General features: G+C 41.6%; 1 long non-coding RNA gene across 1 annotated transcript; it reads right to left on the bottom strand.

Annotated features, from left to right (window-relative positions):
* Window positions 1-543: 543 nt before the first annotated feature.
* On the bottom strand, window positions 544-9,590 carry LOC131204000 (uncharacterized). Its single transcript, XR_009156508.1, has 3 exons — window positions 9,152-9,590; window positions 3,277-3,404; window positions 544-675 (listed from the first exon to the last, which is right to left on the bottom strand). It is a non-coding gene; the product is annotated as an uncharacterized LOC131204000 (long non-coding RNA).
* Between the last annotated feature and the right edge of the window lie 793 nt (window positions 9,591-10,383).

Raw genomic sequence — 10,383 nt, 5'->3', positions numbered from 1 at the left:
GTCTAGGAGCAGGCGATTGCAGCTGCCATGTTGGCTTCTTTCACCCACATCCTAACTTCACCTGATGGGTGAGATGGAATAAGGCCTGCCTCTCCACATGGGGTGCTGTGGCCAAATCTGGGTGAAAGTCTCTGGCTTGTTGAGAGAAGGAGGAGCTTTTCTCTGGGTTTCCATACAAGAGTTTTGCCTCATTTTACGACCATTCCGGTCACTGAATCACTGCAGTTGTTAAATCAGTAACAAGGTTGTTAAGTGAGTTTTGCCTCATTTTACGACCATTCCGGTCACTGAATCACTGCAGTTGTTAAATTAGTCACACCGTCGTTAAGCGAATCCAGCTTCCCCATTGAGTTGGCTTTTCACGAAGTCACAAAAATTGATCGGACGACTCCGGGACACTGTCATAAATGTGAATCAGTGGCCAAGCATCTTGAGTTTTGATCATCTGACCGTGGGAATATTTCAACGGTCATAAGAATGAAAAATGGTCATCAGCCACTATTTTGACTGTTTTAACTTCAAAGCATCACTAAATGAACTGTTGTAAGTCAAGGACTACCTTACTCCAAAGTGGCCTGGGTTTCCTTTCTTTTCATTCTCCATTTTCTGCCAAGTCTTTCCAAATTCTTCCAGCAGACGGTGGCATAATCTTACGAGTCTTCCCTCAGACAAGTTCTGTAAAAATAAATAAATCAGAATTTGATTTTGCAGTTTTGGAATTTCCCAATATATACGGCATCCCTTGTTTGGACTTTCTGAACATGTCCCAGTCAGTTTCTCAGCATGATTGTTTTTTCTTTGCCTCCTTCCAGGATTTCTTTCTTTCTTTTTTTGAAATCTGTCTCTTCCCCTACTTCTTGGTCGTTGGTCTCTCAGCCCCTGAAGACTTCCTGACCATGCTAGAATTTTAGAAGACCAGAAAAAGGCAGATCAGTGCTTCCCTCTGCTGAAAAAGAGACCACATGGAAACCGAATTATATGTCCGAAAAACTGCTCGGAAGAGGAATGTTGGGATGCCTCCTAGGACAATTCCTATATCAGGCCAGTTTAGGGCATATAATACGAAGCATGCCTTCCATTTCTCCCTAATTTCTTATCTGCCGGTGCTAATGAAAGACAAAGAGAAGGAAATGAAAGATTAATGTTGATTAAATGAAGACGAATATTTGTGTCCCAGGACAATGTCTATGGAGATTGTCTGTCATCCAGGTCATGGTTGTCCCAAAGGTGCCTTTTCAAGAGGCAACTGGACTTTCAAGGTAGACAGACCATTCCAGCTGCCTCTGTCGGCTTACCTTGTCCATCCTGGTGAGCTTCTTCTAACTTTGCATATCTAGCTGCATTCATGGTTTTGTGATGGACAAGTGCCATCTGTTGGGCTAGTTTGATCTGGTTGTGTGCCATTCCCCTCCAATATTTCAGTTCCAGAATTTCATAGCAAAGCAGACATTTCTTTCACTTTAAGACCTCTCTTTTCTTCTACAAATGCATATTTTAAATGGGTTTGCCACTTACTGCCAGATACTAAAATGTAGACCTTCCAAATTTTGGGCTTATCAAATTTAGAACTACCACAACAATACACAAGCACACAATAGATACAAACTCAAGGTAAACTGCTCCAAACTCGATTGCAGAAAATATGACTTCAGCAACAGAGTGGTCAATGCCTGGAATGCATTACCTGACTCTGTGGTTTCACCCCAAAACACCCAAAATTTTAACCTTAGACTGGCTACTGTTGACCTCACCCCATTCCTAAGAGGTCTGTAAGGGACGTGCATAAGAGCACCAGCTTGCCTACCGTCCAGGGGTGAAATGTAAAATTTGTTACTACCGGTTCTGTGGGCATGGCTTGGGGGGGGGTAATGTGACTGGGTGGGCATGGCATACTTTTTTTTTTTTTTAAAGCATTTTTTCTACAACCTCTTCGGCTGAAGAGGTTGTAAATAGTGCTTTTAAAGGGTTCTGGCGATCAGGCAACTCAGCTGGGATCGTAAGAGGAGCCTTTTAAAAGTATTTTAAATGCTTTTAAAAACGCTTTTAAAGGGTTATGATGATCCCAGCTCCTTGGCCGAAGAGGTTGAGAAAAAATGCTTTTAAGAGTAAACAAAAAACAAAAACCTCTGATGATCACGCGGCTCAGCTGGGCATGTGGGGGGGGGCAGGGATTTTTGCTACTGGTTCTCCAAACCACCTGCTGCCATTGCTACCGGATCGAGTGATCCAATCCAAACCGGGAGCATTTCACCCCTGCTAATGTCCCTGTCCTAATGTTCCCTTTGATTGTATTCATTTTATGTATTCCGTTCACGCTTATACTGATATATATATATGATCTAAGACGTACTCGAAAAATAAATAAATAAATAATAAATATCATCCTTCTACCTCCAATAAGGAATTTGGGACTTTGCTGATCATCTGATTACCAAGAATTTGACAACCCTTGGCAGCCAATTATATGCTGGGGGGGCGGGAAATGGTACAATTGTCCCATTGCGCAGATCCAACCAGCCATTGTCATGGAAAATTTCACTGTAGCTGAACTATTGCTTAAATCCTAGGTTGAGGATCTGCAAGCTTCTCAGGTGCCATAATATTTTATTTTATTTTATTTTTATTTATTTTGTCAAACACAACAATAAATATAAGCATGAAATAACCACACAAATTGAATACAACCAAAGGGAACATTAGGACAGGAACAGTAGGCACGCTGGTGCTCTTATACACGCCCCTTACAGACCTCTTAGGAAAAGGGTGAGGTCAACAGTAGACAGTCTTAGGTTAAAGTTTTGGGGATTTTGGGATGAGACCACGGAGTCAGGGAGTGCATTCCAGGCATTAACAACTCTGTTACTGAAGTCATGTTTTCTACAATCAAGATTGGAGTGGTTCACTTTAAGTTTAAATCTATTGTGTGCTCCTATATTGTTGTGGCTGAAGCTGAAGTAGTCTTCAACAGGAAGGACATTGTAGCAGATGATTTTATGAGTTATGCTCAGGTCATGCCAAAGGTGGCCTAGTTCTAAATTTTCTAAATCCAGAAATTCAAGTCTGGTGGCATAAGGTATTTTGTTGTGATCAGAGGAGTGGAGGACTCTTCTTGTAAAATATTTCTGGATACGCTCAGTTGTATTAATGTCCGAAATGAAGTGTGATATGCCACAAACAATCGTGTGATAATTGCTGAGCAGCATTAATCCTAAAACAAAGACACAGGGACAGGTTTTTTTTCTTTCCCACCCTGTCTTTCCCTCGTTCACGTCTTACTTAAGCATTGCAGAAATCTCGGTTAGAACAACATGTCACGATCTGAGTGATATTTTGATCCTGGGGTCGCTCATAGACTTCCATACATTTGGGGGCACAGCCCAGGAAACTAAATAGAAGAGTTTTGCCTGTGAAGCAAAAGAAGTAAGTTATTAAGGGCGAGGTACTTAAGGAAACCTTCCTTTTCAGAAAACAATCTAGATCAGGGGTCTCCAACCTTGGTCCCTTTAAGACTTGTGGACTTCAACTCCCAGAGTCCCTCAGCCAGTAAAGCAAAGCTGGCTGAGGGACTCTGGGAGTTGAAGTCCACAAGGGACCAAGGTTGGAGACCCCTGATCTAGAGAAAGCCAGGAATCACCACTGATATTTTTGTTTCATTATTTGAGGGGAAACAAATATGGGGCTAAGGATCCTTGCTCATTTTATGGCCTTACCTAAGCATTATAATTTAAACCATAACCTCTGAATATGCAGAGATTATACATGCAGTCCTCCACTTACAACCATTCATTCAGTGATCATTCAGAGTTACGATGACATCGAAAGCAATGATTTACAACCAGTATACTTGCATTTGTAACCACTGCATCATTCCCATTGGTCACGTGATCAAATTTCTGGTGTTTGGCAACCATCATGTCTTTTGGTGGTTGCGCCATCCTAGGTTCATGTGATTCCCCATTTGCGACCTTCCCAGCCTCCAACAAAGAAAGCCAATGAGGAAACCAGGTTCAGTTAAAGACTGCATGATTCACTTAATGACCGCAGTGATTTGCTTAACAATTGTGGGATAAAAGATTGTAAAATCGGGTGTGATTCACTTAACACCAGCCTCATTTAGCAATAGAAATTGTGGCTCATAAATCAAGAACTGCCTATATGCATGGTAGCCATGTTCCTGGAACCAGGAAATGCAACTTACTCTCTTCTGAGCCACTTGGAAGAGTTACATGAAAAGGACAGTTATGTTCAAAGGACAGCTATGTTGAAAGGCATCTTTCCTTTTATTATTGCTTCATATTCATATAGCCAGAAGAAAATTCATGGGTTTTGCTCTAAATCAGCAGTACCCAATCTTTATGGCTTGGCGGCCCAGCTGTGGGGAGGGGACGGGAACCAGTTAGTGGTGAAATCTGAACTGGCTTGCTATCGGTTCGCTAGCCACACATGTGCATTGGTTCGTGCATGCACAGTGCTCACCAAACATGTGCTGCGTGCGCATGCGCACTGCACACCAAACACATGCTACACATGCACATGTGTAGTACACGGCAAAAGAAGGCTTGGGAAGGTAAGTAGAACAGCAAGGTGGGTATCAGCTGTGCCGTGCAAAAGTAGGATTTCCTACTTTCTAGCAAAGCTAAATCACGCGGCACAGCTGATCATCGGAAATACCGGTTCGTAGGAACCGGTAGCTTTTTTAAACTACTGGTTCAACAGAACCGGTAGCTTTTTAAACTACCTGATGAACCAAACTGGTAGCTTTTTTTCTACTACCAGTTTTTCTGAACCAGGGTGAACCGGTTGCATTTTACCCCTGCAACCAGGCCAACTAGTTGAGCTGCATGCTGGCCCACCACTTGTGTGGCCCGGTTCCAAGTAGGCCACAGCCCAGTGTTGGGGAACCCTGCTCTAAGTCATTATTTCTCAGGCATTAATACATTGAATCAGAAGTAGTTTAGGAGGTGTCCAGTGTCAGTAATTGAAATGTGAAATCTTTACCATTTATTTTACTCATGCTATGATAGAAGGCCTATGAACATATACATGTCCTTCTCAGAAAAGGAGATTTTGTTTTATCTGGGACCCAGGTTCCTTGATAGAGGGATTGGCAGAAGATTAAAACAAAAAGAAAAAAATATATTAAGTACCATGATCTAAATAACTATGGCACATACCAAAATAGACTGTCCTCTTGTAGCAAGCATGCCCAATGTATAGTCTGCAAGGAATTTGATTAGTGATGCAATTGCCGCCAGGTTTCTTGAATAGGCAGTTATGGCATTTAATGCCAACAACTTGGAAGGGAAAGAAGATTTTTTTAAAAAGAGAAAATGATTAATTGCAAAAAATTTTTGCAATTTCCTGAGCTGGATACAGTTCACAGCAAAATCATCATCATCATCATCATCATCATCATCCACCTCACATTCTTTTAAACATCTGCATGCAACATTCTACATCTCTCCCTAACTCCCATAGTAGTTGAATACTTTTTGTTTAAGTTGTGGAACAAATTGCCTGCAGAAGTTGCGAATGTTCCAACACTTCCAAAGGAAGTTTTTAAGAAGATGTTGGATAACTATTTGCCTGAAATGGTGTAGGGTTTCTTGCCTAAGCAGGGGTTGGACTAGAAGACCTCCAAGGTCCCTTCCAACTCTGATATTCTATTCTAACTATATACAGTAATAGAATCATTCCCTCATCATAGCCATTCATTTCACCTTTTTAATTATAAGAGTTTGGCAGCGGCCACAAGAGACAAAAAGTATAGTGACATCATCATCCATGCAAATGCATTCATTTCCCTTTCTTCCTGTCTTAAGCAGACTTGGTTAAGTCTTGGAGACTCCTCATATCTCCCCAGTTCACAGACTCTTAGAGGCTTACCTAGTTCGATGGTGAGGACCATCCATAACCCAACATGGACAAGTGTTTTCATGTCCCCTTCTCTGCATACCAAGTCAAGAGAAGGCAAATGAAGCCACTTCCTTTTTGAATTTTTATCCCCTCTGCAAATCAGATGTGGGAAGCAGTTGCCTTATCATTTTGCTTGGATGAATGCACCCATATGCATCAATATGACAAGTTCCACCTCTCTCCAAGAATTCCTCGTTCCTTTGAGCTAATGAAATCATGCAAGACGGGAAGGGACCAATGGACCTGGGGCTCATTCTGGTGTTCCCATTCCCAGCCTTGCCATTTTCATCTGATGATCTATACAGCAGATATATCCAAGTAAGTGGTACATGTGTAGGTTGTGTTCAAGCAACCTGTACCCTTTGTCTTGTACAGCTGGAGAACCTTTGCATGTGGAGTCTCTGCTTAGACTCTTCTGTACTGTACTGAGAAATCAGATGAACTTGCAGATATGGGAAGAAAAGACAGTAGACCGTGAGAGCTCCTTGGTGCTCTCTGAGCTTGGTTGTTTTCTTGTAGACATTTCATTACCCAACTAGGTAACATGCATTATGCTATGCTAGATTTATATTCTACTTTTTGCATAGGAGTTAAAGGCAGAGTACATAGTGTTCCCTCCTCATATTTTTCCGCACAACAATAATTTTGTGTAATAGGGGCTGTGAAAGAAGGACAAGTCCAGCTTCACCCAGTGAGCTTCTAAGTATAAGAATTTCCATGCTCCTAGTCTAACACCCTTCTCCACGACAAGACATTGGATCTTATTGTTGTCACTGTGGTATGGTGGAGAAGAGACCGTTGACGTCAACCTCTAATCCATGGTGGAGTGAAACTGGGAGAAATTTTATGAATTAAGTCACAGTACATAGCCTCCATGGCAACCGTGATCAGACAAGAAACAAATCAGATGAGCTAATTCTACTTTATTGTAAAGCTACATTCATATAACCTTGTAAGTCTGAGAGCACATCTCACCATCACCCCTTTTACAACCCAAGAAACTAGGGTGGCTCTCTTCTGAGCTTCTTGACTCATCCACATTGCCCCTGTGGGCTCAGCTGCTTTTTAGCTAACCGTTCCTTTGGTTGCATCTCTTTTGCCCTGTCTCCCAAGGTCATTTCCACATACAATCACACACAGGTAACCTCAGGCTTGACTTTTATCCAATGGATCCTGTGTTAATCTCAGAGCAAATGATATGTGAACTGAGTATAGAGGGCACTGAAGAGCCCTTTCCCATGGTCTCATCACTTCCTAAATTAAGGTTAGTTGCCCCTTTAGACTTCTGCATGGAACATCCTGCCCCAGAAACCTGGGTTCCATGAAGTTGCCTTCACTGCTTAGATTTGGGTGATGACTACAGTTATGTAATTCTGGTATTCAAGGTCCTACTTGGTATAAATTTATTTTGTGTTTTATTCCATGTTCTTAATGTCTTTTACTGCATTGGGAGCATAGTGAATACAGAACTACTTATCTGACTGTCACTTAAAAAATTTGCCCAATGACAGGTAATCCTCGACTTACAACTAAAATTTCTGTTGTTAAGTGAGACGGTTGTTAAGTGAGTTTTGCCCCATTTTACAACCTTTCCTGCCATTGTTGTTAAGTGAATCACTGCAGTTGATAAGTTAGTAACACAGCTGTTAAGTGAATGAGGCTGATTTTGCTTGTCAAAAGGTCGCAAAAGTTGATCACATGAGCTTGGGACGCAGCTATGAACCAGTTGTCAAGCATCTGAATTTTGATTACATGATAATGGGGATGCTGCAAAGCTTGTAAGGGTGAAAAATGGTTATAAGTCATTGTTGTAACTGAACATCACTGAATGAACTGTTGTAAGTTGAGCACTACCTTTATTTGTCATGCTAAGGAAATTAGGAAGCCAGGTGGTTCAAATGACAGCATGTTTATTGCATCCTATCACTCTACAAGAATCTGAACTAGTAATGGTCAAAGCAAATTGGTACTCAAGCAAAAGGCACTCAAGACTGATGATGTGCTTTATTCCTCCCTCGAGCTTGGCCTGATAGCAATAGCAATAGCACTTAGACTTATATACCACTTCGCAGTGCTTTCACAGCCCTCTCTAAGCGGTTTACAGAGTCAGCCTATGGCCCCCAACAATCTGGGACCTCATTTTACCGACCTCAGAAGGATGGAAGGCTGAGTCAACCTTGAGCCTGGTGAGATTCGATCTGCCAAACTGCTGGCAGCCAGTGATCAGCAGAAGTAGCCTGCAGTGCTGCACTCTAACAGCTATGCCACCATCATCTCCTACAATTATTAATGATGCATGACAGTGGTCTTGATTGAATAAGTGGTTTAGGATTTTCATATATCAGCACGGAATATTCTGCTGTCAAATGATTAAACAGACTTCAGTTTGACTATTTGTACCCTTGAGGTAGCCCTTTTCTTTGATTTTTGAGAAAATCTTCTCCCTACCTTTTCTGATAACATTTCTTTTTTCCAATTTGGCTCAGATGCCAGACAACTCTATTGAGTCTGACAAATTACAGTGCTGGTAATTTAGGGGGCTTTCAGAAGATGGAAGTAAACAAATGTGTTAATGCATTGTTAAGAGTACTATACTGTGTTCAAAGCCATAGTTTAACCATCATTGTTTTCATATGGATCTCCTCTTGACAGGTTCTTATGCTGCAGTAGTGCTGTAATATAATGGGATATTATCTGAGGAGGTTAAACCAATGTCAAGATAGATCCTGCATTTCTCCAACCCACAAATATTTTATAGGCATTGTGTATACAATACATAACAATGGAACAGCTCGATCAACCCAGGGAACAGAAGTTGCCTTCGGAAGTTGTGTGAATTTCATCACTGAAGGTTTTGAGGAAGAGATTAGACTGACATTTGTCGAAAATGGTGTAGCGTCTCCTGCTTGGGCAGGGGGGTTGGACTAGATCAGGGGTCTCCAACCTTGGCAACTTTCAGACATGTGGACTTCAACTCCAGCTGGCTGAGGAATTCTGGGAGTTGAAGTCCACAAGTCTGAAAGTTGCCAAGGTTGGAGACCCCTGGACTAGGTGATCTACAAGGTCCCTTCCAACTCTGTTAATCTAATATAAAAAGTAATAACACTTTGATTGTACAGCTGCAGTACCATCTTGATTTTTTTTGTGAACCAGCTTGAAGAGAGGACTTTGATCAAGCATTCATCAGAGATGAGAATCCCTCAAATATATGTGGTACCTTGCTCAATAGTAGTACCTGTGAGAGGGATCTTGAAGTCCTAGTAGACAACCATTTAGATATGAGCCAGCCGTGTGCAGCAGCTGCTAAAAAAGCCAACACAGTTCTGGGCTGCATAAACAGAGGGATAGAGTCAAGATCACGTGAAGAGTTAATACCACTTTATAATGCCTTGGTAAGGCCACACTTGGAATACTGCATTCAGTTTTGGTCGCCGCGATGTAAAAAAGATGCTGAGACTCTAGAAAGAGTGCAGAGAAGAGCTACAAAGATGATTAGGGGACTGGAGGCTAAAACATATCAAGAACTGTTGCAGGAACTGGGTATGTCTAGTTTGATGAAAAGAAGGACTAGGAATGTCATGATAACAGTGTTCCAATATCTCAGGGGCTGCCACAAAGAAGAGGGAGTCAAGCTATTCTCCAAAGCACCTGAGGGTAGGACAAGAAGCAATGGGTGGAAACTGATCAAGGAAAGAAGCAACTTAGAACTAAGGAGAAATTTCCTGACAGTTAGAGCAATTAATAAGTGGAATGACTTGCCTTTAGAAGTTGTGAATGCTCCAACACTGGAAATTTTTAAGAAAATGTTGGATAACTATTTCCCTGAAATGGTGTAGGGTTTCTTGCCTAAGCAGGGGGTTGGACTAGAAGACCTCCAAGGCCCTTTCCAACTCTGTTGTTGTTGTTGTTGTTGCTGCTGCTGCTGCTTCTGTACTGTACTGAGAAATCAGATGAACTTGCAGATATGGGAAGAAAAGACAGTAGACCGTGAGAGCTCCTTGGTGCTCTCTGAGCTTGGTTGTTTTCTTGTAGACATTTCATTACCCAACTAGGTAACATGCATTATGCTATGCTAGATTTATATTCTACTTTTTGCATAGGAGTTAAAGGCAGAGTACATAGTGTTCCCTCCTCATATTTTTCCGCACAACAATAATTTTGTGTAATAGGGGCTGTGAAAGAAGGACAAGTCCAGCTTCACCCAGTGAGCTTCTAAGTATAAGAATTTCCATGCTCCTAGTCTAACACCCTTCTCCACGACAAGACATTGGATCTTATTGTTGTCACTGTGGTATGGTGGAGAAGAGACCGTTGACGTCAACCTCTAATCCATGGTGGAGTGAAACTGGGAGAAATTTTATGAATTAAGTCACAGTACATAGCCTCCATGGCAACCGTGATCAGACAAGAAACAAATCAGATGAGCTAATTCTACTTTATTGTAAAGCTACATTCATATAACCTTGT

This window comes from Ahaetulla prasina, chromosome 9 (genome assembly GCF_028640845.1).
Source record: "Ahaetulla prasina isolate Xishuangbanna chromosome 9, ASM2864084v1, whole genome shotgun sequence".
Classification (NCBI taxonomy): Eukaryota; Metazoa; Chordata; class Lepidosauria; order Squamata; family Colubridae; genus Ahaetulla; species Ahaetulla prasina.
Note: the sequence above shows the minus strand (reverse complement) of the source record. Positions and strands in the feature narration are given on the sequence as shown.